At 44.8% G+C, this 26,532-nt stretch overlaps 7 non-coding genes across 7 annotated transcripts; 3 read left to right on the top strand and 4 right to left on the bottom strand.

Moving 5' to 3' along the window:
* Positions 1 to 161: 161 nt before the first annotated feature.
* Positions 162 to 303, bottom strand: LOC138236260 (U4 spliceosomal RNA). Its single transcript, XR_011188553.1, has one exon. It is a non-coding gene; the product is annotated as a U4 spliceosomal RNA (small nuclear RNA).
* Positions 304 to 8,874: 8,571 nt separating this feature from the next.
* On the bottom strand, positions 8,875 to 8,946 carry trnae-uuc (transfer RNA glutamic acid (anticodon UUC)). Its single transcript has one exon. It is a non-coding gene; the product is annotated as a tRNA-Glu (tRNA).
* Positions 8,947 to 9,147: 201 nt separating this feature from the next.
* On the top strand, positions 9,148 to 9,219 carry trnah-gug (transfer RNA histidin (anticodon GUG)). Its single transcript has one exon. It is a non-coding gene; the product is annotated as a tRNA-His (tRNA).
* Positions 9,220 to 9,793: 574 nt separating this feature from the next.
* Positions 9,794 to 9,866, bottom strand: trnav-aac (transfer RNA valine (anticodon AAC)). The gene has a single exon. It is a non-coding gene; the product is annotated as a tRNA-Val (tRNA).
* A 1,192-nt stretch (positions 9,867 to 11,058) lies between these two features.
* On the top strand, positions 11,059 to 11,130 carry trnad-guc (transfer RNA aspartic acid (anticodon GUC)). Its single transcript has one exon. It is a non-coding gene; the product is annotated as a tRNA-Asp (tRNA).
* Positions 11,131 to 15,198: 4,068 nt separating this feature from the next.
* trnas-gcu (transfer RNA serine (anticodon GCU)) lies at positions 15,199 to 15,280 on the top strand. The gene has a single exon. It is a non-coding gene; the product is annotated as a tRNA-Ser (tRNA).
* A 9,181-nt stretch (positions 15,281 to 24,461) lies between these two features.
* trnag-ucc (transfer RNA glycine (anticodon UCC)) lies at positions 24,462 to 24,533 on the bottom strand. Its single transcript has one exon. It is a non-coding gene; the product is annotated as a tRNA-Gly (tRNA).
* Positions 24,534 to 26,532: the final 1,999 nt, after the last annotated feature.

Consider the following 26,532-nt stretch of genomic DNA (forward strand, 5'->3'; position numbering starts at 1 on the left):
GCACACGGCGGTTCGCGCTGACTCAAAAGTGATCTCGACAGACGCTGTTCTCTGCATAACGCTGAAAGAGCTAAAGAGCGTTTCTGTTGAGACGTAACAAGCTCGTTTCTTTCTACCATGATGTCACCATGACCAAATCTGTCTTTAAACACCTTGCTCAGTCTCTGACGAGACTGTCAAAAATTGCTTTCGCCGATTGTATTGCAAACCGGCGGAAGCAGGGTATTGGGAAAAGTTTTCAACTAGCAATAATCGCGCCTCGGCTAAACCTCACAGGCTACGATACTGCCACTGCGCAAAGCTGACGGTTGCCAGGCAACCGCAGGGATCCTATGGAAATTGTTATCGATCGTCTCATGGCATGTCGTTGCTGTAACGCTTCATATTTGTCGTCTTCTTCTTCTAGCTTGAGGTTTTGAAGAATTTCATGACAGACAAGGGCTCCGTCGGGAACAAAGGCCGTTGTGAGAAAACAGTTGCTTATTTTCAGCACCAGAAATACAACCCTTTAAATACAAGATGACAGAACAATGACGAAGGGCATGCCGGGAGGAACTCATGCACTACAGTGGAAAGGGGGCGGGCACGTACAGTTCACATTCAAGCCACAAGTACTCTTCTCGGATGTTGCACAAACAAATCCTAACGTCTTGAAAGCATTGCAGCATGTTTGTGTCCCACTTCCCGTGACTGCAGGACGACTGACACGAACGGACAAACACAATCTGTGGCGTTTAGCGTGACATAGTCTTGCAGGCATCTTGCTGTCTCACTGCAATACTATACCGCTGGAGGAAACAGTCCATCTGGCCATGCAACTCATTTGAGCGTTGGTGGTATAGTGGTGAGCATAGCTGCCTTCCATGCAGTTGACCCAGGTTTGATTCCCAGCCAACGCAGTGGTGAATATTTTCAAATGCTGTCACAAGCCTTGGATTGTGACTAGCAAAGCGAAGCCTTCTGAAAGAGCTAAAGCACTGCAAAACGGAATTGAGGGAGAATCTTACAGGGGATTCTGAGCGGTGTCTGCATACACGCAGTCCGATACGGGTGCTGAAAGCTTGAGCTACTCTCAATGCTGCCTTTCCCTGGAGTAAATCTGTTACATTGAAACAGCCCCGGGAGTGCTGTCCTTTTGCAGCCACTTGGACACACCACTCAGACACATCTGCATTCGGTGTGTGCTCCGCCTGCTCGCTGAGCAAGTTGCCACCTTTACATACAATAGCAACATCGACACCAAGAGAAAGGATGACAAATGGCTTTTATCTGGAACTTTTCATGTGCAAGGAGCTCAATGTGCTTTCTGTGTACAACAGGGCCACTGAACTCCACACTGGCCACTGAACTACAGCAGTGGCTTGCTGGCTTGACATCTCCCAAGGAAAATGTTGAAATCGCATGTGGAACAGGAAAATGACCCTCGAGTACAAGGGAAAAAAAAGAAAAAGATCATCTGGAGTGTGCCAACCCAGTTGGGACAACCCAGTTTTGTTGACGAAGTGGCCGAGTGGTCAAGGCGATGGACTGCTAATCCATTGTGCTCTGCACGCATGGGTTTGAATCCCATCCTCGTCGGTTTCCATGTCTGACATGTGTGACGTTGGCCCTCCTGTTGTTTGCTCCAGATCTAGAGCTGTACATTTTCTAGCGGTGGCTGAACATGGTATAGTAGGCTAACGTCGGTATCGAGCAGTGACAGTAACAGTATTTACGTGCCGCTGCTGCCAAGTGGCTCTGGGTTGAGACCGCGTTTCCACTTACTTGCAACGCAAACGGAGAAAGCGATTTTTGACAGTCTCTTGAGAGACTGCGCTAGGTGCTTAGGGATAGACTTTGTAAGTTCCCCCTGGGATGGTGGCCTCTCAAATAGTTTGTGATTCCTCTAGACGTTTATACAGTAGAAGCCTGCTTCGTGGCTTAAATCCAAGCTAAGGAAACGAGTTAGATGTCTGATGCAGAACTGCGAATTCAATGAAGGGGAACACTACAGTACATTGCACTGTATGTGTGAGGAAAGCTGCCCCCTTCTGTCCCTTGTCGACCGAACAGAGTACTGTAAAGGATACCGCCAAGAAACTTTAGGATGCTGGTTGGAATCCAGCTCCAAAGAAGCCCCTTTGGGTGTTATGTCATCAAAAAGTAAGAACAGCGAATCTCCCTTTGATCAAAAGCGCAACAGAACTGTTTTCCGTGGAGCAGCTTTCAGACCCGCAGACCTGTTTTATTTGTAGGGCAGGGCGCATTCCCAAATGCGAATCTCCTGTTTTAGAAATGCTTTGGGCGGCGTGAAGTGAAAATAAGAAATGGGCTCCAGATGCACATGGAAGCAATCAAGTGTTTCATCCGAGCTGTTTCAAAGACTGCTCAAGAGCTTTCCTTTCACAGAGGCGCAACGATTAATGATGGGGGTGCACCCTTCAATGCGCCTTCCCAGTGGGCATTGATTCGTCGAATATACGTATATTTACAGCGAAAATACGGCTATACGTATATATACGTCGCCTCGACGTATAATCTACGTCGAATTGCAACCATAAAATCGACGACATGAATAAACGCATATATAACATCGAAAACACATCTAACACAGTGCCTGAGGCTTTTTACTGTATGTATCGTGTGTGCCGCAACTAGGAGTATACGGCACTCTGCACAGTGTTCGAAGTAAATTATTTTCGTAGTAATAAATTTATTATATTTACTATATTTATTATACACGTGTAAATTTATTACTGCGAAAATAATTTACTTCGAACACTGTGCAGAGATTCTAGACAAATTGCAGACAACATTTAGACGTCTAAGGTATGCGTTTAATAGACGAATATTATACGTCTTTTGCCCACTGTGCTGCCCTCTTGATTTCGGATTTAATTTCTTTATTACAGGGGCGCTTTTATGATGACAGAGTCATGTTCAGGTACTTTGCTTGATGGAGGAAGCTCATTTCGGACTCTGTGATCTGCTCACCTGGAAAGGTCTGCTGTACTACTACAAGAGAGAAGTAGAGTCTGGAGGAAGGGACAATTTTATGATGCTTTGGAAGATAGTTTTTTTTTTCTTTGAAATCGAAATGAATCAGAATATCAGTGCAAAAGACAGACTCTTGGTTTGGTTTAAAGAGATATGGTTTTAAAACAGACAAAATGTAGAAAACAGGTGTTTCTCACTTTTGGAAAAGAATGGACCGGGGGTAATATTTTACTAGTTGCAGTGCTGATCTTACTGGGTTACAGTCCTGCAGTATCACACTGGATAACGTGTCTGACTACGGATCAGGAGATTGTAAGTTCGACTCCTGCCTGGCTCGGGTTGTTTTTAAACGCATCGGGCTACTCCCTAAGTAGTCTGTGCTACTTACTGCATTGTAAGAGTACCCAGTAAGAGATTCCCTTCATGTAAAGGAACTGCACCTGAAAGCTTTAGAAAAACACCTGGGCTCAGTACGGTGCTGAGAGCTCAGCTTTGCTATTCTAATTAGCACGCACTGCATCGGCTATGAACCCGAACTTTTCAATTATTCCGATCAGTAAGTCAACACGTAGTCCACATGAACGGTAGAAATATTCTCTTGTCTGTCTCTTGTTTGTATAGAACTGAATGTCCCTGACAATGTACTGTTAGTTTTAATTGAAGAACGGCATTTGTGTTCAAATATACCAGACAAGTTTACGTAACTGCTCATGCGACACTGAGTTGTAATTAGTCAAGAAATAAAGTCGAACAACAGCTGCGGGTTTGATTCTGAACGTATGAGATTTCAGCGCCTTTTACTTCCATTGACAAATGACAGAGATTCGAAGAGAGATCCTTCAGACCAGCAAGCAAACCCACGGCTATTTCGGTTTTCTATCTAGGCAACGTTGGTGTCTGCAATAGCATACATGAAAGCGTGATGCAATTTCTGTGGCTACATTTGTTGCACGTCATGCACAGTAAGAGTGTTTCTAACACCAAATAAAAAGTCAACAATTAGCGATCACGCCTTCTCCTCAGTTAACCCACTGAAACCCTTGCTGTTAACAGTTCTTTACTGCGTGCTTTACGAGCACCTACATATTGTGTCGGTTCTTTCAGCTGTATTCATTAGGTTTTCAAAGGCATAAGTAGAGCACCAGAGGTGCGAACGCAAAATGTGTGGTTATCTGAAGAATGTATTTCCATGGCAGCAGGGCCAAGCGATTTAGCGTTCTTATAGTACCAGGAAAGGAGAAGCGGCACTTAGCCTCTGCCTCGCAGGCACAAGGTGACGTGCGGCAGACGCCGGAGTCGGCAGGTTTCGAACCTGCGCGGGGAAGCCCCAACGCATTTCGAGCCCATCGCCTTAACCACTCGAGCACGACAAAAGCGAGCCCGCCGCCGCCGCCGCATTCCTCCTATAATCAAACACGGACTGCGAGGTGGCTGCGGAAACCTTTTTAAAGTTGCTCTCCGTTAAAAAAAAAATACCTTTCACAAGATACGTGCCGGCAGACAGACACGCCTCAGAGGGTTTAAGGCTGGCTTCACGTTCAAATGATAAAGTCCCCCCGTCCGGATGTCAAAATGCAACGTTGTCAGACAGAACAAACATCAACAAACCACAAATGTGGACAAGGATTTTACAAGCTGCACCACACTGCACTTTCAAAAGCATTTACGTTCGTGTTAGACGCAGGACTTGCCTTTGATTTGCGCGCTTACGAACGCCATGGAAAACGAAACTAAACTAAAGCCCTCAGCTCCTGCACTTGATTATAATGCCGTTACGTGTCGAAGCAGTAATTTACGTCATCCTACCACTGCAACACGGGGAATAGAGAGAAATGAGCACACGCTACGAATCGTCTCAATCACTCCCTAGAGTCGTAAGGCGCATTGAAGGGTGCACCCCCATTATTAATCGTTGCGCCTCTGTGAAAGGAAAGCTCTTGGGCAGTCTTTGAAACAGCTCGGATGAAACACTTGATTTCTTCCATGTGCATCTGGAGCCCACCCAGTGGGCAAAAGACGTATAATATACGTCTATTAAACGCATACCTTAGACGTCTAAATGTGGTCTACAATTCGTCTAGAATGAAATTCTAATATACGTCTAAAGTTATACGTCAATTATACGTCTATGTTTAGACGTTCATTATACATAAATGGTTGGAGTTCTATTATACGGATAAATTTAGAGGACTATTATACATATATGGTTGGAGTTCCGGATAACTTTAGAGGTCTATTATACGTATATGGTTAGAGGTCTATTATACGCATAACTTTAGAGGTCTATTATACGTATATGGTTAGAGGTCTGTTATACGTATATGGTTAGAGGTCTATTATACGGATAACATTAGAGGTCTATTATACGTATATGGGTAGAGGTCTATTATACATCAAAGATAGGTTTTATAGGTGTAGAAACAAGTAAACCAAGCCAATGATTAGATTTAGAAATGTATTCTGAAAATACACATTCACACCTGAAACATGTATTTCAAATTATACATTGTATACAATCAATCAACAATCAACATATGGGCAATAATCATAAAAAACACAACTAGTCTTGAACTTCAGCTACAAATTCTGGTAACATGGCAATATACAGTATAGGTGAGTAGCACCTGAAGAAGGCTCCACGGCCGAAACGTTGTGTTCTCTTTCTTCTTTTTTTCAGCATGGAATAAACCTATTACTTGTTCCAATATACAGTATAGTAATGACAAACACAAAACTAATTACATTAACACACTAACTCAAAACCACATTTTGATTCAAATATACATTTTAAAATGTACAACTTCTATATTTCCAAGAAAAAAAAATATTACAATGTAAGTTAAGATGATTTTTGTCCACTATTTGCAAACCCTGTCTAATTGTCCTAACAGTTAGAACCAAAAACCTATTATTTTCAGTGTCCAGATCTCCTGGCCCCCTGCCTTGCATATGCATTCTTCAAGTAACACATTGCATGGTCCTTTATTTCTTTTTCTGTTGATGTAGGGTGGGACTTCAGCACCGCAGCTAGGAGAAAATTATATAATATTACTTCCCAAATAAATGATGATTAATATCTTCTTTAGTATAATCTAAAAAATGAACGGTTTACTAAGCTCAAAACTGAAATAAATGTATAAAATTTAGCTTGCATCATAGCAGTTGAGCAATAAAGTCTGTCCTAATTAAAGAGTACCCAAAGTTTGAAAGTACAACATAGAATAAGAATAGAGAAACGGCAAAACGATTTTGTGTCATCTTCCCCATTCACACTATTTTATGTGCCATTTTTTGCTTATTCACGTACTATTTTAATCAAAATAATATTAAGAAAGATCTGTATGTATTCAGATAGTATTATTATTGTTCATACTTACTCGTCAAAAGAGGATTGCTGAGATATTTGCGGATATACTTCTACATTTGAAAAACGTGTCCAAAATGGTGACCAACGAATACTAGCAATGCATTGTGGTATATAAGCGGAAAATATGCTGGGTTCGATATTTTCTCAACGTATGCGTTTATTAATGTTGTCGATATTATGGTTGAAATATAACATTGAAAATACATCGCGGCTATGTGCCCCCTGCTATGAGCTGATGTGCAATTTTAACGCATGTAGTTAGTAAGGATCGGTCACTGTTGTATGGTATTATATATAATGACATTATGGAATAGGATGGGGACAGGCCTGGCATCACGGGGGGAGGGGGGAATGTCGCCCCTTCAGTTTTGGGCAAAAAGATTTACCTAACTTAATTTGCGCCCTAAAAAAATAGTTGTACTTTGTCAATGGTCAGACAACACTAAATGACACGAACAGTCACTCAGTCTGTTTGATGGGCAGGAGGGCTATCCGTCCAGGAACTGCACATATCAGTGTCGTTATTGAGTGTCAACATTACGATCCTGTTTGCTCAGGTGGACCGATTCCTTGCAGTAGTTTATCATTATACTTAAAATCGTTATATAACTAGGACTAGTTATAGCAGTCTGTGCTTTCTGTTGGTTTTACAACATTTTTTCTTAACGATTCAGAACGTCCATGTAGCTGCAAAAATGAACGCTTATGGTACTTTTCGCTCCAGGCAATACTCTCCAGTGAGAGTGACGAAAAATGTGAAACTGAACTTCATCGCAAATACCAGATTGCTAGTCGATATCTTCTATCATGAAGCACTAATCAATGGCATAGCTGCGAGATTTCATTTGGGTAGCTGCACCGTACAGCTCCGTTTCAACCGAAATATCACCCCCGCTCAGAATTTCAGACGCCCCCCTACAGATTTTTCCCCGGGCACCGCGCACTGATGGGAGACGGGGTTTCCAGGAAATGGTATCAACTTTTCTCAAGAAAATAAAAATAGAAACTCTATAGGCACTCAAACATTTTACTGTTTTTTTTTCAGGCAGGTGGCAAGACCCCTCCGCAAAACCCTTGTATGCCAAGCTGTGGGCATTGATTCGTCGAATATACGTATATTCACGGCGAAAATAAGGTTATACGTATATATACGTCGCCTCGACGTATAATCAACGTCGAATTGCAACCGTAAAATCGACGACATTAATAAATGCATATATAACGTCGAAAACACATCTAACACTAGGAGTATACGGCACTCTGCACAGTGTACGAAGTAAATTATTTTCGCAGTAATTAATTTACACGTGTATAATAAATATAGTAAATATAATTAATTACTGCGAAAATAATTTACTTCGTACACTGTGCAGAGTGCTGTATACTCCTAGTGTTAGATGTGTTTTCGACGTTATATATGCGTTTATTAATGTTTATTTCACAGTGTCGTGCACCTTTTCATTGCTCTCGCTTTCAGAGCCTCCGCACGGCACACGACTCAACATCAGGAAGCACATTGAAGTGAAAGCAGGGAGCGCTGCGACATGCACTGTGCAGATCCCGCCACACTAAGAGGTGAGTGGGTCTGTTCGATGCACAAAGAACGCTTTGATAAGCGTCAAAGGCAAATCATTCCGAGTTGGTCGTTTGTGTTTTCCGTTCAGACGCGAAATGCTGAAATGATCTCTCGGCTCCTCGGTTGTCATTTCTGCTCCGTAAAGGAATCACAGCACGAGTCGGCTTCCAGCACGGTGGGTCGGGACACGATGCCGGGGGTCGGAGAGAGCGATGTCTTCCTCGTTAGTATAGGACCTGTCACGTGGACCTGTCACCTGTCCCCACCTGTCACGCGGGAGACCGGGGTACATCAGGACGCGCATTGAAGTGAAAGCAGGATGCGCTGCGACATGCACTGTGCAGATCCCGCCACACTAAGAGGTGAGTGGGTCTGTTCGATCACAGCACTAGGCGAATCCCCAATCCCCTTTTGTGCGTGGCGACAGAAGAAGTCTGGTCTGTTTCCTCCCGGTTTCGATCCGGGGATCTTTCGCGTGTGAGGCAAACGTGATAACCACTACACTACGGAAACTGTGGTCAGATGTGCCCAGCGGCCCAGCGCTGAGCTTCACCAATGCGATTCAGCTGCTTCCAGTGCCTTTATTGGGATGCGCTGATGGACCATGCTCTCTCTCCAGAGACCAGCACGCCTGTCATGGACGGAGCAGGAAAGACGGCGCCACATTCTACAGCCCTCTCCACGCAATCGACGAAATCGGGCTACTGAAGTGGAGAAAATCGCCTCTCCAGAAAGTGCAAATATCATCTTGGAGAGTATAAATCCTATTGCCGAAGGTCAGCCCTGTCTACCAGAGTGACCCTCCCACCTACTGCAGCGATGGTCAGCTCGTCTCACACGCGAGAAGTTTCGGCTGGAAACAAGCGCCCCCTCTTCTCGCACGTTGAGTAGTTTTAATGCGGCTCCTTCGTACACAGTGCTGATCTTTTGGAAAGCAGGAGGCAAGATTGACACGTTCCCATACCGGGAGTCGAACCCGGGCCGCCTGGGTGAAAACCAGGAATCCTAACCGCTAGACCATATGGGAGTGCACAACCCTGCTGTTCCGGGCATCATGCAAGCAAACTACATAAATATGAGAAAACACGCAAGAGAGCTGTCACTCAGAGTGTCGAAGGGTCGATGTATACTGGGGCTCAGTTGAAATGCAACGTCAGGACTTTCCCGAATTATGTCACACGAAGAGAGCACAGCCTTTTCCGCCCTGCCACGTGTGTATCGGTAACTCGCCGTGATCGTATAGTGGTCAGTACTTTGTGTTGTGGCCGCAACAACCCCGGTTCGAATCCGGGTCACGGCAGAACAGGGGCGTCTGCTTTTACTACTTGCACGAATGAAGGCAAAAAAAAGCCAATTGATGTGAACGAACGGCGCTTTACAGAGGAGTACTGCCTGACTGGATCGTTGATGAACGACAGAGACCACTCCGACCTCTTCTCGGGTTTCTTCAATGACTTACTAAGGATCTTCTTCACATTCGCCCATGCAGGGGAAGCCAGTTACACCAAAGCAAACGCAGGAAAGTGCAATTCAAGCAGAGACCAGGAGGGACTTGTTTACACCGAGAGTGGTCGGAGAATGGAACAATGCGCCCAGCCCTGTTGCTGGAGCCGATTCTTGATGAGATCTTGGGCTCACTAAGAAGCCCCCGCTGGATGCTAATCTTTCTGTTGTTCTTGCAGGTCCTGCGCTGCTATTGAGCCGACAGAGCTCGTCCTGATCTGTCGGCACAGCCCAATTGCAAATGATCGGCTCCGCATACAGAAGGAACGTGCGTTTGGTACAAGAGTGCATGAAGGCACCGGAAATACATTGGGAACAAATGACCGGTCGCTCAATACCTCTGTGAAGTACAGGAGCGTGCAAAACGAGGCTGTTTCCGCCCGGTCTCGAACCGGGGACCTTTCGCGTGTTAGGCGAACGTGATAGCCGCTACACCACGGAAACCTGCGGGGACTGCTGCTGGTGTCTCGCTTGCGTTTCGGGCTGAGAAAGGGACGCGTTTAGGCAGGGGGCGCTGGAGAGAGGAACAAAGGGCGCGATGAAACAAAACACCGAAACCCGGGATCTTTAGATCTTCAGTCTAACGCTCTCCCAGCTGAGCTATTTCGGCGGTGCACAGAGCCCACAGCCACCTGCTCCAGCCTTCCTGTGTTGCGGCATGAGCGCACCAAGAGTAGCGGGAGAGTGTTGCAGGAACGTCACTCAGAAGGAAAGCCACCCAGGTGCGCCCTCTGAGCTCTGTCCAGCGCATCTTCCTCGCATGGACTCCTGCCTGCGACGGGCAGGAAACAATTAGCAAGAACAGAACAACACCCCATGGGTGTCTCATGACCACACCTTAGGTTGTGACACGTGCAGGTGTGAGGGGTTGCCGGGCTACTTTGGAGCAGAGCTTGGGCGGAGGGAGGGCGGGAAAGCAGACAAAGAGGTGACACCTCAAGGTCTGCACGATCACAGCTCTCCGCCGCCCCAGGCTTCCGCTTGATAAGCTGCTGGACACACCCGCCCCTCCTCACACAGACCGTGGAAAAGCCCCCGAGTCGGAGGGCTCTCTCTTCCTCCCAGGAGCTCTTGGACACGACGCACAGACAGGGTGCGGGGAGCCGCCGCCTGCAAACACGGCTCCAGGCAGGACTCCACTCCGTAGGAGCCGCAGAGCAGAGGAGATGGGGGCAGCTTAGCTCCTGTGCAGAGACCTGAGCTGCTGTTGCTGCAGACGCTGTCTTTTCTGCACTCGGGGTAGGAGTGAATGTTGAGTTGCCCTTAGAAATGAAGCAGAGTACTTCAACGGCACGGGTGTGTGTGTGTGCGTGCGCCCTGGTGATTCTGGGAGACAGATCGAACCTGGGCTAAAAGAGAGGAGGCTTAGCCCTCTTCCATTTGCTACTTCAAAGTTGTACAACCCATTTGTATCTGCTAGGCGGCGCAGTTGTCGTGCACAAAGAACGCTTTGAAAAGCGTCCAAAGCAAGTCATTCCGAGTTGGTCGTTTGTGTTTTCCGTTCAGACGCGAAATGCTGAAATGATCTCTCGGCTCCTCGGTTGTCATTTCTGCTCCGTAAAGGAATCACAGCACGCGTCGCCTTCCAGCACGCTGGGTCGGGACACGATGCCGGGGGTCGGAGCGTGTGATGTCTTCCTCGTTAGTATAGTGGCAAGTATCCCCGCCTGTCACGCGGGAGACCGGGGTTCGATTCCCCGACGGGGAGTAGCTTTTCTTTTACCTCCTTAGAGAAAGGACTGCCTTTCACTTCTCTGTTTTCTAACATAGCGTCGTGCACCTTTTCATTGCTCTCGCTTTCAGAGCCTCCGCACGGCACACGACTCGACATCAGGAAGCACATTGAAGTGAAAGCAGGGAGCGCTGCGACATGCACTGTGCAGATCCCGCCACACTAAGAGGTGAGTGGGTCTGTTCGATGCACAAAGAACGCTTTGATAAGCGTCAAAGGCAAATCATTCCGAGTTGGTCGTTTGTGTTTTCCGTTCAGACGCGAAATGCTGAAATGATCTCTCGGCTCCTCGGTTGTCATTTCTGCTCCGTAAAGGAATCACAGCACGAGTCGGCTTCCAGCACGGTGGGTCGGGACACGATGCCGGGGGTCGGAGAGAGCGATGTCTTCCTCGTTAGTATAGGACCTGTCACGTGGACCTGTCACCTGTCCCCACCTGTCACGCGGGAGACCGGGGTACATCAGGACGCGCATTGAAGTGAAAGCAGGATGCGCTGCGACATGCACTGTGCAGATCCCGCCACACTAAGAGGTGAGTGGGTCTGTTCGATCACAGCACTAGGCGAATCCCCAATCCCCTTTTGTGCGTGGCGACAGAAGAAGTCTGGTCTGTTTCCTCCCGGTTTCGATCCGGGGATCTTTTGCGTGTGAGGCAAACGTGATAACCACTACACTACGGAAACTGTGGTCAGATGTGCCCAGCGGCCCAGCGCTGAGCTTCACCAATGCGATTCAGCTGCTTCCAGTGCCTTTATTGGGGTGCGCTGATGGACCGTGCTCTCTCTCCAGAGACCAGCACGCCTGTCATGGACGGAGCAGGAAAGACGGCGCCACATTCTACAGCCCTCTCCACGCAATCGACGAAATCGGGCTACTGAAGTGGAGAAAATCGCCTCTCCAGAAAGTGCAAATATCATCTTGGAGAGTATAAATCCTATTGCCGAAGGTAAGCCCCGCTAAGCCCCGGCGCAAAATAGGCAGGCAGGACCGCACTAAGCGTCAGAGCCGCCGTGAGCGCTACGGGGAAGGCAAGGGCTCAGGCAGAGTCTATCATAAGACTGGACGAAGGGAGTCGACTGCAGCCCGCCTGGCCAGGCTTGAACAAGCCCTGCCTGAGAGATCAGGACAGGGTAAACCTTCCGCAGCGAATGCCAGAAGTGTGAATGAGCTTAGGGGGACCACGCCCCTTCTCACTGGAGGAGGCGGGGATCCGTCCCAAGCCCCTCCCTCAGTCTATCTGATTGGGTGGGAGGGTTCCTGCCTGGAAGAAGGCTTTGACTCTGAGTTGGGCGCTGACCCCGCCACTGAAGTCAAAGAAAAGGCAGGCTTCCTACAATTCTTAGGGAATCTCAGCCAGAAAGGCAAAGCAAGGCGTATTTATATCAAGGTTTCTCTTGAAAACGTCTTAGATAGAGAAGCACTGATTGACACTGGGGCTGAAATTAGTTTGATGTCAGCCGATCTACTCAGCGAGCTCAAACGAGTAGCGAAAGGAAAAGGCATCAGACTTAAGGTAGAACCGTGTAAGATAGATATTTCCAGCTATACCCAGGATCATGCCAGGATCACACACCGAGTGTGGGTGGCACTTAGGTTCGGGCCAATGAACGTGGTGCATCCTGTTTACATCTCTAGGTTAAAAACAGAGCCACTACTCATTGGCCAAGACCTGCTTGACAGGCTGGAGCCTCTGGTGGACTGCCAGCGTGGAAAATTGTGGGCTCAGGTCAAAAACCCTAAGCCTGTTGCACAGCAAAAAGGGGGATTCAGTGGTTATGCTGTGATCACACAGTGCCCACTGAACACTATAGCTGAGTTGGAGGTTCCTCCTGGTTCCTCTGGACGAGAATAAATGTCTCTTCTTGCTTTCCAAAACTACAGGGAAGTCCTGCCCAGGCCAGCACTCCCACGGTCTCCCAACTACAGGAGCAGTGCTCCGAGCAGCTGCTTGACCCGCCAGGTAAAGCACACCCCCTTTTCATCCCTGAAGAAGAGTGGATCTCCCTGTCCGGTAATGAATGGGAGTCCTTTCTGTGCACCCTGGTACCTCAGGGGGTCCAGGACTACCACCCCATGGTGGTGGGAGGGGGTCCAGGTGGCAGAAGTGCAGGTTGATGATGTAATTCTTAGCCTCAGCTCTGAGAAGTCCATAATCAGTGAAGGTCTGTTCGAGGACCTGTCGCGAAGCTGTCAGGTGACCCTGGTGACGCAGTCACAGGTTCTGTGGTGGGCACCCCCACCTCATAGGTCCATTTGGAGCAAAGGAAGCTGTGTAGCTTCCATCTCCATCGGAAAAAGGAAGTTTGCTCACTACTTCCAGGTAGCACCTCAGCTGACCCATTCGGTCTGCATTGGTGCAGACCTATTGGTTCGACTGGGCGCCCAGCTGGACACAGTAAACAGTGTGCTGTGGAAACGGGTGGACCCAGATGCCCACTCTCTAAGCGGTGACCCCGAGAACATTCGGTCAGGTCAGACGATTCCTCAGGCCTGCCAGGTAGTAAACGAATCGGACCTGATCGTTCCTGCGTCAACAGCAGGGTTTCCGGTACGCCTTGTCCTAAAGAAGGGACAGAGAATGGACGCTGAGATGGTTTTCTTCCAACCATCAGCTCAGTTTATCAGACTGAACCTAGCAGTCTGTTGTACCCCCAGACTGGAACGGAATGGCTGAGCCACCTGCCTGTTGGTGCAGAACATAGCAAAACAAGATGTCAAAATCCCTGCTCGCACTGACATGGGACTGGAATTGACAATAGTTTCTATGATTTCGAACTGGCCATCCCAGTACTGGGGCAGCTCCCTGGTCCCTTGGCTTCATAAAAGCGCCCCTGTAATAAAGAAATTAAATCCAAAATCAAGAGGGCAGTTGCCTACTGAAATACAAGAAGTCATCAATTTTAACCTAGCAACACATTAAAGGCTGCATCTATACAAGTACGATTCTAGAAATGCTCACCAGATTACGTTTTAAGAAGGAACTGCGCTTCAGGTTCTGCCGAGATCTTAACTCGGATGGCAGGATTCAGAGTCCGGAGTGCGGACTGATTGCGCACGGAGGGTCCATATACTGTGGATCCCTCAGTGATCTTCCGCGTGTTCAAACAGCCAGCGTGTGACTCCCCTGTCCCCGTGACCTCATTGCTCTGCTCTCTCCTCTGTGCAGCCGAGCCCGATTCACGGTAAAGTGAAAAAAAATATGCCCTCAACGTGAGATTTACTCTGGAGCGAGGATAGATGTTACCTTTTTATCATTGAACAGGATGTATGTGATGTGGCGACTAGGTTCAATTTTGTATCCTCTTTAAAAGATTAAGGACTGGGGTGAGCGTGATTTACCACCCTTTCAGCTAAGAACCCGACGTGCACACCGTTTAAGCTGCATAGACTCGGTCGTTTAACTCTTCTCCATTAGCAGGGTTAAGGTTAAAGAAAAAAAACATTGCTGACTTCTTTTTTTTTTGCCAGCTGCTAGCGCTGATTAGCAAGGTTTGTATTTCATGTTTTGCAAGTTGCATCCATTTTAAGAAAAACAAGTCGTGTTAAAGACAGGAAATGAATACTTGCATTTAATTAAGTCTAGCCGTAGGCGGTTATCCACTGGGATTCAGACCCAGGGCCTCCTGTTTACTAGGCAGGCGCTTTAACCAACTAAGCCACAGCGCCCCGGGAGTGCTGTCCTTTTGCAGCCACTTGGACACACCACTCAGACACATCTGCATTCGGTGTGTGCTCCGCCTGCTCGCTGAGCAAGTTGCCACCTTTACATACAATAGCAACATCGACACCAAGAGAAAGGATGACAAATGGCTTTTATCTGGAACTTTTCATGTCCAAGGAGCTCAATGTGCTTTCTGTGTACAACAGGGCCACTGAACTCCACGCTGGCCACTGAACCACAGCAGTGGCTTGCTGGCTTGACATCTCCCAAGGAAAATGTTGAAATCGCATGTGGAACAGGAAAATGACCCTCGAGTACGAGGGAAAAAAAAGAAAAAGATCATCTGGAGCGCACCAACCCAGTTGGGACAGCCCAGTTTTGTTAACGAGGTGGCCGAGTGGTTAAGGCGATGGATTGCTAATCCATTGTGCTTTGCACGCATGGGTTCAAATCCCATCCTCGTTGGTTTCCATTCTGTTTTTGATCCCTATTGCTCAATGCACAGTGAAAGCATTGCATACATGTGTCTGACAATGAGAAATGGGCCCCTGAGACAGTCATTTGCCTGTTTCACAAATGATCGTATTTTACTAGAGATTCTGTTTGGGATTCAGATGTGCATTCGGACAGCAATCCCTTTCAAGAAATGATACGTTCTGGATGAGGTCAAAGGTGCATCATTTGGACACTTTGTGGGCTTGAAATACAAAGAAAATCATGTTCTATGGTACAAGATAAATACAAAACTTAAGCTTTTATTATAATTAGATTTGTTTATAAAGCATAAGCAATCATTTATTACATTAATATGTGTAAAAATAACATTTTAGCATCATACGTTTAGTATATTTAGTCCCTAATGCTGAAAGAAATGATCATAGAACATGACTTCTAACCTTACCTGCGGTGTTTTTGATCCCTATTGCTCAATGCACAGTGAAAGCATTGCATACATGTGTCTGACAATGAGAAATGGGCCCCTGAGACAGTAATTTGCCTGTTTCACAAATGATCGTATTTTACTAGAGATTCTGTTTGGGATTCAGATGTGCATTCGGACAGCAATCCCTTTCAAGAAATGATACGTTCTGGATGAGGTCAAAGGTGCTGGAACACTGTATTTAGGATGTGTTTGCAGTTATTCTGTGTTTCTAGCTTCAACCCAGTGATATATATATATATGCTCACTGATTTTTTGGTACATGCCCAGGGCAATAATCATTATGAGGATTTATTTCCATATGTGCTAGAGGTAGTGTTGTGAAATTCTTCAACACACTGGATCGCAGGTTTAAACCTGCACTCTTACTCCTCAAATACCAACAAATGCAGATATGTAGCAATCATATTGTAGCTGACACTCATTTGCCTGTTTCACAAATGATCATATTTTACTAGAGATTCTGTTTGGGATACGGATGTGCATTCTGACAACAATCTCTTTCAAAAAATGATTTTACCTTATCGCAGCTTTGCCCCTCTTGCCTCTTTGGAAAATATCTCCATCTTGTGGTCGTTGTTGGTAATGTCTAGACAATATCTCCATCTTGTGGTCGTTGTTGGTAATGTCTTCTTATGCCCTTTTTTTATTTCAATTCTTTATTAGTTGATTCTAGAATCTCTACAATAGAGCTGAAAATATCAGTTTTGTAGCAGACAATATGACATTAGTTATAGTCCAATTAAGACTTTATTACCCTGTTTGTAACATAACAAATTAAAATTGATTAAAACTAAGTTTGGAACACCAGGGAACATAAAAAATGATTTTTAGGAAAACCATGAGGTTCTCTGTGTCCGATGCCTGCAAGGGGAGAAAGCTAGAATCCTTTGCTTTTTCAAAATTTGAAAATAAACATCATATAACAACAGCTTTCATTCCTAGGAGTGAAAAATAACCATTTTTGAAGACATTAGTTTCTAAAACACTACAATAAAGTTAAAAACATCCGTTTTATATTACTTTTAGTATTTTTAGTGAAATTAGTCATTTATTGCACTATTTTTAATATAATCTCTAATTAAAAGTGAATAGAATTAAGTTTGGAGCAACAAGGAACACAAAAAAAAAAAGATTTTAAGGAAAAAAATGATGTCTTCTGTGCCAGGTGCCTGCAAGGGGAGAAAGCTAGAATCCTACCCAGGCTCCTGGAGCTCTGTCCTGGCTAAAGGAGGGTGAATCCATCCCATTCAAATCTCCATGAAAAAATGATATTTTTAAATTTGAAAAAAAAAAAACATTATAGAACAACATCTCTTGGTCCACAGAGTGCAAAAATCCAACTTTGAAGAAAATCCATTGACTGATCCCGGAATCCTGAAGTTTCTTCGCATGATATCGGGCTTGCAACCACTTTCTGGAAAATGATGAAAAATGCCAAAAATGAAAAAAAAGTTATCAATTCTAGAGCCTAAGAGGAAAATAAGACAAATGTATATCTCCAAATAATTTTATGTGCTTCAGAAGAGCCCAGGAAAGTTTTTTGCATACATGAAACCACGCCCGTTTGCACGTAAGCAGACATGGTTGCACACACGACTGCATGAAAGCACGCGTGCATGCAAAATCATCCTGTTAAGCATTTGAAAAGCCGCACCACGGCGCACTTGAAATAGCTCTTACATTAGTGGTCGACACAGGAATCGCCTTTTTATTTATGCTCTTACCAACGCGATGGAAAGCAAAACAAAGCAAAGCAGAGCAAAACAAAACGAACAAACGCAAAACCCTCACGTCCCGCACTTGCATATAACGCCGTTACGTGCCCAAGCGGTATTGTACGTCATCCTAGCACTGCACCCCGGGGCGTACGGTATATGGGAATGAGCACACGCCACGAATCGTCTCAAATCACTCCCTACAGCTGTAAGGCGCCTTGAAGCGTGCACCCCCAACATTCTTCTTTGCGCATCTGTGAAAGGTAAACTCTTGAGCAAACTCTGAACCAGCTCTAAGGAAACTAATCCGAATTGATTACCTTTTTTTAGGATTCTAGCTTTCTCCCCTTGCAGGCATCGGGCACAGAGGACCTCGTGGTTTTCCTAAAAATCTTTTTTTTGTGTGTTCCTTGTTGTTCCAAACTTAATTTTAATCACTTTTAATTAGAGATTTTATTAAAAATAGTGCAATAAATGACTAATTTCACTAAAAATAATGTAATATAAAACTGATGTTTTTAACTTTATTGTAGTGTTTTAGAAACTACTATGTCTTCAAAAATGGTTATTTTTCACTCCTAGGAATGAAAGCTGTTGTTATATGATGTTTATTTTCAAATTTTGAAAAAATCAAAGGATTCTAGCTTTCTCCCCTTGCAGGCATTGGACACAGAGAACCTCATGGTTTTCCTAAAAATCATTTGTTATGTTCCCTGGTGTTCCAAACTTAGTTTTAATCAATTTTAATTTGTTATTATGTTAAAAACAGGGTAATAAGTTTCTAATTGGACTATAAATAATGTCATATTGTCTGCTATAAAACTGATGTTTTCATCTCCATTGTAGAGATTCTAGAATCAACTAATAGAGAATTAAAATAAATAAGGGCATAAGAAGACATTACCAACAACGACCACAAGATGGAGATGTTGTCTAGACATTACCAATAACGACCACAAGATGGAGATATTGTCCAAAGAGAAGGGCAAAGCCGCGATAAGGAGATGCTGTCAGAATGCACATCCGGATCCCAAACAGAATCTCTAGTAAAATATGATCATTTGTGAAACAGGCAAATGAGTGTCAGCTACAATATGATTGCTACATATCTGCATTTGTTGGTTTTTAAGGAGTAAGAGTGCAGGCGGTTTAAACCTGCGATCCAGTGTGTTGAAGTATTTCACAACACTACCCCTAGCACATCAGGAAATAAATCCTCATAATGATTATTGCCCTGGGCATGTACCGAAAAATCAGTGAGCATATACATATATCGCTGTGTTGAAGCTAGAGACAGAATAAGTGCAAACACATCCTAAATACAGTGTTCCTGCACCTTGACCTCATCCAGAATGTATCGTTTTTTGAAAGCGATTGCTGTCAGAATGCACAACTGAATCCCAAACAGAATCTCTAGTCAAATATGATCATTTGTGAAACAGGCAAATGAGTCTCTCAGGTGCCCATTGCTCATTTTCAGACACATTTATGCAATACTTTCACCATGCGTTGAGCAATAGGGATTAAAGATACCAGAGGTAAGGTTTAAAAGTGATTCTGAGGTGCAACACATCAGCGAAACAGCTAGGCATCTGAAATGCGGGGTTTGAGAGCCCTTCAGGGAACACCGTACCCTAAAGGTACCAGAAGTCCACTAGTATAAGCATTAAGTCACTGTCAGCCCTGTTGCAATGTGATTGCTACATATCTTCATTTCTTTGGTTTTTAAGGAGTAAGAGTGCAGGGGGTCTAAATCTGCGATCCAGTGTGTTGAAGTATTTCACAACACTACCTGTAGCCCGTCTGGAAATAAATCCTCATTCTGATTATTGACCTGGGCATGTACCAATAAATCACTGAGTATATATATATCACTGTGTTGAAGCTAGAGACCTGTATGTAATAATATGATGCTAAAATGTTATTTTCACATGTAAGAAAACCGGCTCAGGGACGCCAAATATGTAATGTTGCCATAGCAAAATTAAATGTAGTGGCTCTCTGAAGGCACCAGTTCTGTAGGGTTTGGGCATTTACTGAGACAATTATTAATTGTAGCAGTAAATCACAAAGTTGATTCTTTTGATGGCTTTAGAATCCAACCATGTGACATAACTCAAACAACGCGCACACACAGGTACTAATACACGAGGATACATTTATTAATACATAAAATATGCATGTAAACCTAACAGATCTTATCGAGAGGGTTATCAGAATACAAAAGATATATATTCAGTCAGTTACGAAGTGTTACACATATCAAGAGGACATACGTTCAGTATATCATTCATTAAGACCGTTTCGTTAATGAACTTGGTTATAACTTCTACATTAGATACTCAAACAAGTACATAACTCTTAGGAATTAAATTGATATCAACTGGTTGGGATAACAATTGAATTCTCGAGCTGTAATGCATTGAAGTTGAATACTCATCCAATCTTTGGGGATTCAGATCTTCCTGCGGGCACAAAGAAACAGTTGCAGGCTGTTGCTGTCCAATCCGCGCTCTCTGGCTCCGTGCCAGGCTGTGCTGTGCGGCTTGCGACGCTGCGCTGCTGATGCTCACTGTGGGCTTTAACTAGCAAAGTTTGTGCACAGGAGAAAAGATGACTGTGGGTCCCAGCAAGTCAGGAAGAGGACCGGTTCGTTTCTGATGAAGAGCTAGTTCTGAATAGTGATTCAGCTGTCCACAGTTCCGACCTGTTCACGAGGCCTGCTGCTGGTGCTAACCTCGGGTGGATCCTCTGGTTATTCTCTGGCAACCTCCGCTCTAGACTCTTAGAACAAAGGAAAGTTCTGGCACTCGGACACACTGGCCGTTCCGTGGTTGTCCGGGCTGAATCTCAGGATGGTCAGGAGGCGCGCTGCGAGAATGTCCTGCCCTTGGGAGCCTTCTGCTCCTGGGCCGCCCTGCCCTGGAATTCTCCTTTGAATTCCCTTTAGAATTGTCCACAGAATCCTCTGAATCCTCCCTTCTGAATCTTACTGAATCTCACAGGCTCTCTGTGTTGCCTGTTTTTACCTGGAGGAACTTCAGCTCATTGATTGGCTGAAAGTTCCATGGGCATCAGAGTCCCACGTGGGTTACTCGGCCCTACCAGTCCCTGATTGATTGATCAAGGTGAGATATGAGTCACTTAGTCCTGACACTTAGTAATGCAGTCCAGATGTCCAACTGGCACTCCCTAGACAGATAGGCGCCAATGGATGACCATTGATCATGATAGCCAGGCTTAGCTAAGTGCATCCCCCTTTGGGAGCTGTCCTAGGACCTTAAATCACCCTGCATGAATAGTCTCTCTGTGGCTGCACCACAGAGATGAACAGAGAAATGGGGCCTCATTTGGGAAGGCTCAGAACACTTAATTCTGCCTTATTAATAAGCCTCGCCGCTACACACATATATTAATATAATAAATGATTGCTTATGCTTTATAAACAAATCTAATTAAAATAAAAGCTTAAGTTTTGTATTTATCTTGTACCATAGAACATGATTTTCTTTGTATTTCAATCCCACAAAGTGTCCAAATGACGCACTACATGATATAAGGAAGATTATCACATGCATATCGGTATTATCTTTCTTACGAAAATGCATTCCTTTCATTACCTTTTACTTTTTAAAATGAACTCAAATTGTGTATAATGTAATAATTTAAGTAGAATAGATTCTAATAATATAACGATCCAGTGTGTTGCACTACTTCACTGCTTCACTGCTCTATGCCGTCTGGAAATAAATCCTCAGACTGCTTACTGCCCTGGGCATGTACCAATGAATTACAGGAGCACATCTATTTCTCACTGCGTTGAAGCAGGAGACACACAGTCTCTGCAAACACATCCTAGATACAGTGTTCCAGCACCTTTGACCTCATCCAGAACGTATCATTTCTTGAAAGGGATTGCTGTCCGAATGCACATCTGAATCCCAAACAGAATCTCTAGTAAAATACGATCATTTGTGAAACAGGCAAATGACTGTCTCAGGGGCCCATTCCTCATTGTCAGACATATGTATGCAATGCTTTCACCGTGCATTGAGCAATAGGGATTAAAAACACAGCAGGTAAGGTTAGATGTCATGTTCTATGATCATTTCTTTCAGCATTAGGGACTAAATATACTAAACGTATGATGCTAAAATGTTATTTTCACATATATTAATGTAATAAATGATTGCTTATGCTTTATAAATAAATCTAATTAAAATAAAAGCTTAAGTTTTGTATTTATCTTGTCCCATAGAACATGATTTTCTTTGTATTTCAAGCCCACAAAGTGTCCTTTGATCTCTATTCTGTGGTAATCCATGATGACCCCGTTCTTCAGGTGATTCATCATGTCCTCCCTCGCCTGTTGAGAGGCCACCTGATCTCTTCTGCCGTGGCGTGCTTCATACACGCCCTCTTGAAGTGAGCAGGAAGCTGATCAAAAGTATTCAGGCACATCTTGCACACCAGGGGAATCCTCGCGGGTTTCCTTTGAAAATAAATAATACCATCTGTGTATAGAAACAAGCTAAGACTGATTTCTTAAATTATCCTTAAAATTCTCTCTCATAGTTTGAGCATAATGATTTTATTGCATTTATATAAGAATTGCTCATTGCTCCTAAATAAATAATGGTCTCAGTCACAGACTTTCCAATAGAAGCCATTGTGGAGTTCAGCAACTGCAGGTCCAAGAAGTGGGGAAGGAATTTTAAAAGAGAAATTGAATTACAATACAGAAGGAATGGCTGAGGGTTCACTGAAATGTATAAATATACAAATTCCAAAGACTGAGTCCATATAGAAACAACTACTTTTCATTTTCAGTATAAGAAAAAAAAAACTATCTTCCAAAGCATCATAAAATTGTCCCTTCTTCCAGACCCTACTTCTCTCTTGTAGTAGTACAGCAGACCTTTCCAGGTGAGCAGATCACAGAGTCCGAAATGAGCTTCCTCCATCAAGCAAAGTACCTGAACATGACTCTGTCTTCATAAAAGCGCCCCTGTAATAAAGAAATTAAATCCAAAATCAAGAGGGCAGTTGCTTACTGAAATACAAGAAGTCATCAATTTTAACCTAGCAACACATTAAAGGCTGCATCTATACAAGTGCGATTCTAGAAATGCTCACCAGATTACGTTTTAAGAAGGAACTGCGCCACAGGTTCCGCCGAGATCTTAAATCGGATGGCAGGATTCAGAGTCCGGAGTGTGGACTGATGGCGAACGGAGGGTCCACATACTGTGGATCCCTCAGTGATCTTCCGCGTATTCAAACCGCCAGCGTGTGACTCCCCTGTCCCTGTGACCTCATTGCTCTGCTCTCTCCTCTGTGCAGCCGAGCCCGACTCACGGTAAAGTGAAAAAAAAGATGCCCTCAACGTGAGATTTACTCTGGAGCGAGGATAGATGTTACCTTTTTATCATTTAACAGGATGTATGTGATGTGGCGACTAGGTTCAATTTTGTATCCTCTTTAAAAGATTAAGGACTGGGGTGAGCGTGATTTACCACCCTTTCAGCTAAGAACCCGACTTGCGCACCGTTTAAGCTGCATAGACTCGGTCGTTTAACTCTTCTCCGTTAGCAGGGTTAAGGTTAAAGAAAAAAAAATAGCTGACTCCTTTTTTTTGCCAGCTGCTAGCGCTGATTAGCAAGGCTTGTATTTCATGTTTTGCAAGTTGCATCCATTTTAAGAAAAACAAGTCGCGTTAAAGACAGGAAATGAATACTTGCATTTAATTAAGTCTAGCCGTAGGCGGGGATCTCCTGTTTACTAGACAGGCGCTTTAACCAACTAAGCCACGGGGCCCCAGGAGTGTTGTCCTTTTGCAGCCACTTGGACACACCACTCAGACACATCTGCATTCGGTGTGTGCTCCGCCTGCTCGCTGAGCAAGTTGCCACCTTTACATACAATAGCAACATCGACACCAAGAGAAAGGATGACAAATGGCTTTTATCTGGAACTTTTCATGTCCAAGGAGCTCAATGTGCTTTCTGTGTAAACAGGGCCACTGAACTCCACACTGGCCACTGAACCACAGCAGTGGCTTGCTGGCTTGACATCTCCCAAGGAAAATGTTGAAATCACATGTGGAACAGGAAAATGACCCTCGAGTATGTGGGGAAAAAAAGAAAAAGATCATCTGGAGCGCGCCAACCCATGTCCGGACAGCCCAGTTTCGTCGACAAGGTGGCTGAGTGGTTAAGGTGATGGACTGCTAATCCATTGTGCTCTGCAGGCATGGGTTCGAATCCCATTCTCATCGCTCTCCATGTCTGACACGTGTGCCTGTTCGACATCGGCCCTCCTGTTGTTTGCTCCGGTGCTAGAGCCGTACATTTTCTAGCAGTGGCTGAACATGGTATAGTAGGCCAACGTCGGTATCGAGCAGTGACAGTAACAGTACTTACTGCGCCCCATAAGAAATCGTTTGTCCCTGTTCAAAAGAGATTGTGCGATGTCCTGCGGCGTTCGTAAAGCAAACCTTTGACAGTTTGAAAAGAGGAATTTATTCTGCTTCCTGTGCGTGCAGTAGTTACAAAGTTGAACGTCTTTACACGATCTGCTGCAGTTTTCAGTGGGCGGGCTTTGTCAGATGGCTTGAAAAAACGCACTGTGTTTCGGCTCGGGAAACATCATGAGCAGTGTCCTGCATGTTTTCTGTGTATAGCTGTCTTTTAACGCATACAGAATTCATTCGAAATCATTGATTTCTCCAATTAACAAGGGTCCCTTTTTGAACCTGCGAGAAGCATTCTTTCAATGTAACAGATTTACTCCGGGGAAAGCCAGCACGACATTGAGAGTAGCTCAAGCTTTCAGCACCCGTATCGGACTGCGTGTATGCAGACACCGCTCAGAATCCCCTGTAAGATTCTCCCTCAATTCCGTTTTTCAGTGCTTTAGCTCTTTCAAAAGGCTTTGCTTTGCTAGTCACAATCCAAGGCTCATGACAGCATTTGAAAACATTCGCCACTGCATTGGCCGGGAATCGAACCCGGGTCAACTGCTTGGAAGGCAGCTATGCTCACCACTATACCACCAACGCACACCCACAGGAAGCCTGCAGGACACCACCAGAGAATGCTTTTTTTAATTTTTTTTTATTAAACATAGAATTTACAAATACAAATACAACAAGAGGATCAGAGTCATGTACAAGAGAAAAAAAACGCAGCAGAAAAAAGCATTTAACTACCAGAGGTAATTAAGTAATTATGTGATCAAATTGTATATTTTACACGTATCATATTTTCCTTGCTTTAATATTTCTCAATTATTTATAAACTTTAGTTTCAACATGCATGCGTTTCCTGTAAAAAATAAAACTCAGCACACAGTTTTTCTTTTAACAACATTTCGAGTACCTCTGGCATTCATGAAAAAGACATACACAAAAGCAAATAACTAACTCTAAGACTGTCTAAACTATTGAGTTTTTCAAAGAACCATGAAGAAAGATGTGAAGACGGGGGTTTGAATTTAATCCTTTCTGTAGGGGGTTTAGACTTCTAAGTCACAAGCTGGGGTTTATGGCAGGAAAGGGGGTTAACTGATAAGGATTGCAGATGCAAGCTAGGAACCCCCCTGGGTGTAATGTTAAACTGACCATTTGCCCAGAACATCGTAAACTGGCCAAATACCATGAACCCCCCTCTTTACCATCAGACCGAGTGACGTCAGAAACGGAGAAGAAAACACTATATAACCCAAAAGTTTGTAACAGTACGTGGAACAATACTTCGGTTTTGTTGTTTCTTGCGGGAAACAAGACTTCGGCTTTATTGTTCCTTGCATGCAATAAACTCATCTGTTTTACTTCATCTCGGGATCAAGAACCTTATTTCTTCTGTTACAACAAATTTGGCGTAGTCGGCGGATGCTCCAGAAGGCGCAGAACTTCCCATCGGCAGGAGAGACAGTCAGCGCGCACATAACTAAGAGGTAAGGACTCCTCTTTTATTTAAAAGTCCCGACTCTCTCTGACCGATTGGGAAATCTCTGCTCCCTGCGAGAATCGCCCGAGATGACGGAGTAAACGTGAGTTTCTGAATTCCTCTGGCCCGGGGAAGGCACCGGTGTATGTAATGGGTTGGTTGCTGTAAGCCCAGAATTTGGTCTGGCAGGGGTTCCGCGGTATTGTGTACAGGCGTTCGAAGCTGGTGTATGCCTTAATTGCGCGTGGAGTTTTTAACGGGTTTTGGACCCTTACCGTGAAGTTCAGGACTGGTGTGGGTCTTAATTGCACCCGGAGTTCTGAAGGTCAGAACTGGTTTGGGTCTTAATTGCACCCGGAGTTCTGAGGCTCAGAATCGGTGTGGGCCTTAATTGCGCCCGGGGTTCTAGAGCAAGTGGTGCATTAAATGCACGTAGTTCAGGACTGGTGTGGGTCTTAATTGCACCCGGAGTTCTGAAGGTCAGAACTGGTTTGGGTCTTAATTGCACCCGGAGTTCTGAGGCTCAGAATCGGTGTGGGCCTTAATTGCGCCCGGGGTTCTAGAGCAAGTGGTGCATTAAATGCACGTAGTTCAGGACTGGTGTGGGTCTTAATTGCACCCGGAGTTCTGAAGGTCAGAACTGGTTTGGGTCTTAATTGCACCCGGAGTTCTGTGGCTCGGGATCGGTGTGGGCCTTAATTGCGCCCGGGGTTCTGGAGCTGAGTGGTGCATTAAATGCACGTATAATCCAGGATTGGTGTGGGCTTTAATTACGCCCGGGGTCCTGAGATTAGCTACGCCTTGATCGTGCACAGATTGGAGTGGCGTGGTTTCTGGCGTGGCGTGGTTTTTTTTTTTGTTTTAAAGGAAACAGGAGTAGAAGAGATATATGTATGTATGTTTTTGGTGTTTTCCTTGTTTGTGAAATACATATACACACGCACGACACTAACATAAACACACCTCATAATAAAGAGCAAAGCATTAAGTAGCAGGATTTAAAGGACGTTGAGACCCGAGAATCGCCCTGATTGAGCTCAGTGCGTAAGTCCACCCCGGGGCAAAAGCAGCGATGCTGGCGTTCTGGGGATGGTGAATTACTGATCAAGA

This window comes from Lepisosteus oculatus, unplaced genomic scaffold (assembly GCF_040954835.1).
Source record: "Lepisosteus oculatus isolate fLepOcu1 unplaced genomic scaffold, fLepOcu1.hap2 HAP2_SCAFFOLD_88, whole genome shotgun sequence".
Classification (NCBI taxonomy): Eukaryota; Metazoa; Chordata; class Actinopteri; order Semionotiformes; family Lepisosteidae; genus Lepisosteus; species Lepisosteus oculatus.